Source organism: Brassica oleracea, unplaced genomic scaffold (genome assembly GCF_000695525.1).
Source record: "Brassica oleracea var. oleracea cultivar TO1000 unplaced genomic scaffold, BOL UnpScaffold00641, whole genome shotgun sequence".
In the NCBI taxonomy this organism is placed as follows: Eukaryota; Viridiplantae; Streptophyta; class Magnoliopsida; order Brassicales; family Brassicaceae; genus Brassica; species Brassica oleracea.
Window position 1 is genome coordinate 49376 of NW_013617431.1, and position 3289 is coordinate 52664.

Here is a 3289-nt window from a genome sequence, read left to right on the forward strand (position 1 = left end):
ACGAGGAACTGTTTTCGAGTTATTTACGAGGAATTGTAGCGACGTCCTTACGAGGAATTGTAGCGACGTCTTTACGACGAATCGTTCTACTTCGTCTTTACGACGAAATATATTCCTCGCTAAGTTACGACGAATTAGCGAGGAAATATGTGTTACGACGGACGTGTAACGAGCAAACGCGTTTCCTCGCTAATTCGTCGTAAAGCCTCTTTTACGATGAAATAACGAGGAAAACCGCTCTCGTTAAGATTATGTTTTCTTCGTTAAGATTATGTTTTCTTGTAGTGAAATTGCATGTCCCTCTTCCTTTTCGATTCTTCATAGCCATGTTGTGAATCCCTCGGCGTATCACCCTATATATACCGTCTTAAAGCATATATATTTTACATGATTCACCACAAGCTGACCTTCTTGATCTCGAAGCTCCCATCAAGATCTACGGTAATCAATCTATTTTTCTTTTCATATTTTTTGTGTGTTTTGTTTTGTTTTGGAATCTGAGTTCTACATGATTGCTTTCATGGCTCTAAGTTTGTAAGCGTTTTTTCTTAGATCAGCTCCCCAAAGAAAGAGTTTTTATTTTTATCGGTTTTGTGAAACGTGAATTGGTTCTAGTCAGAATGTGATTGTGTGTTTTGTTCAGTTATAGACAAGGAAGAAAAAAAAATTGGGTGGATTTGTGGAGTAGCTAAGAGAGGTTGATATGTTTAATCAATCATCTGATAGCAGCAGATCATCTCAAAGCAGAGAAGTTAAAGGACTCATAATGATCACTTGAATTGCTCTAAGTTTTGGGTGAGACATGGTGAAAAGTTTAAGGAGCTTAAACTATTGTTTTGCAAGGATTAGCTGAATATGGTAGTCGCTTGATGCAACCTAGGATTGCTTTTGTTTGGTCTTTCTACAAAGAACAGATATGCTGATGTGTTTCATTGGTCTCTTAAAGTCACACGGATTTGTAATGTGTTTTTTTTCAGATGATATTCGTGGACAGTACTCGGGTCTGTTGATGCTGTTTGAATACGGAGGCTTCCCTCCTACAAATAGGGAGGCTTCCCTCCTACAGCTAAACTTTTTATTCTTAGGAGATCATGTGGAACGAAGGTAGCGGAGTGTGGAGACGATCCGTCTTCTACTTTCCTACAAAATCAATTACCCGAGAACCTTTTCCTTCTATGAGGAAACCACGAATGAGCTTCCATCAGGCATCAACAGAATCTATGGATTCTATGATGGATTCAACCGCTGATTCAGTGTGAGACTCCCGTAGCTGCTGCAATAGTGATATGATATTATGCATGCCTAGTGGCCTTTCTCCTGATTTGACAACCGCAGATTACGACCATTAAGCGACCAACTGATGTTCCAGAGTCTGGTCAGCTCTGCGATCTGCTTTGGTCTGATCAAGCAAAGATGTCAATGTCTGGTGGATGAACCACCGTGGAATCTCTTACACGTTTGGATCCGAAAAGGTCACTGAATTTCTAATAAAGAACGATATGGATCTCATCTGAAATGCTCAACATGTTAGTCTACTACACAATGTTCATGTTTTCTTTTCGATTTGAAAATTTTATAATATAAACCTTTTTTCTTTTCTCACGCAGGTTGTAGAGGATGGTTATGATTTTTTCCTGATCGACAGCTTGCTATTATATTCTCTGCTCCTAACTACTGTGGTGACTTCGACAATACTGGTGCAATGATAAGTGTTGATGAAATTTTAATGTACTCTTTCCAAACTCTTAAGCATGTGGAAAGAAGGCCCTGGTTCTTATGCTGAATAGAGGTACTTCAAGTACTCTTTCATCTAAAATAACATAGCAAATCTGTCACAACCTCATAGAAAAGCGCTGAATATTAATTCCAAAATCGTCTAGATTATGATACCAGCTCTCACCATTTGCGTACAATATTTTTAAGATTCAATAGATTAAAAAAAGAAACTGGATTTGTTTGTATGCTAAAAATTTTGAACTTAATGTTTTGTATTCACTTACAAAAGTATTCTTTCATTTTGCAATTTGCAGTTTGAACCTCTCGGGGAAAGAAGATGAAATTGGCAACATGAAGCCGGGGAAGAGACATTTGACTCTACTTGAGATTTTGTCCTGAGGCCTTCCAAAGAGGCTTAAAATGCATGTTATATGTCATATCATATCTTCATGATACTCGCCATTTCTTTTCTCAAAACTTTATGTTTTCATGACCTTCTCTGACTCGTATTGGACAGCAAAAAGTCTACAAAGTTTTATTCTTCCATCAACCGAATTACACATGTACATACAACTTATATTACTGTATCACAGACACTTAGGAATCTTCGGTCATGACATAAAGTATGATAAACCCCAAAGGAATGATTAAGCAGAACTAGCTGTGAATGAATGTAAGTTAATCCTTGACTGACTGAACTTAAACCCCTAATAGGCTAATATGCATTTAAAGAGGTCAGTGGTTACATATGAAACTGTTGAACTCTGAAAGTGAGAGGAAACATAAAGCTTCTCTGTTACTTCCTAAATTTAAGGTTAATCAGCCGGGAGCTTATAATATGCAAAGTATAGTATATTTTTTTTTTTTTGAAACTTCGTGTAGTATATTCTTGAATCCTCTCCTCAATATAAAGACCACTATTATTCCTTGCTTTTCACAAGAACCACTACCAAAAATGTAGTATTTTGCAGCTACTTTAGCTCTGGTGTTGATAGTAACACAAGCAGTTACTTTAGCTCTTGTGTTGATAGTTATACAAGGAAGCAATGCCCTTTTCCCTTTGGCCTCTCCTCCAAATTGTTTTGTAAATAGTTTGGCCGCCATCGGCCTTCTAGATAGCCACCATCTCAGAAATATACGTATCCACCACCTTAACCTAATAAAATTTCAAAATAAATTTACTTGAAGTTTAGTCTCAAAATTTTCTTAGTTTAAAGTCTTGGTATTAATCATAAATACTTATACAATTTTAAAATAGGTTACAAAAATTTCAAAACACAAACTTATTGGTTTTGGTATTTTGATGGATTTGAGAATCCAAACTAAGCTAGCTATTATTGGTTATCTGACTTTAAATTATGTTTTAAAATTTGTTACTTCTTCTCTTTAGATCGCGACATGCCAGTTTCTAATGGGTTTGTCATTCAGATATCTACTCTTCTATATTCGGCTCTTTATTTTTAACATTGACCAATTAACAATATTTTTCTTTAGGCCCACAAATACATTATATTATGAGTGTGTTTTCAAAAAGAAATAAGACATCTCCTACCAAAATACTTATATTCTTTCT

General features: G+C 36.0%; 1 long non-coding RNA gene across 2 annotated transcripts; it reads left to right on the forward strand.

Moving 5' to 3' along the window:
* Positions 1-287: 287 nt before the first annotated feature.
* On the forward strand, positions 288-2264 carry LOC106319853. Of its 2 annotated transcripts, XR_001265558.1 has the most exons (5): positions 288-441; positions 644-795; positions 978-1526; positions 1608-1789; positions 2031-2264. It is a non-coding gene; the product is annotated as an uncharacterized LOC106319853 (long non-coding RNA). The 2 variants fall into 2 exon arrangements; XR_001265557.1 differs by lacking the exon at positions 644-795.
* The last annotated feature ends 1025 nt before the right edge of the window (positions 2265-3289 follow it).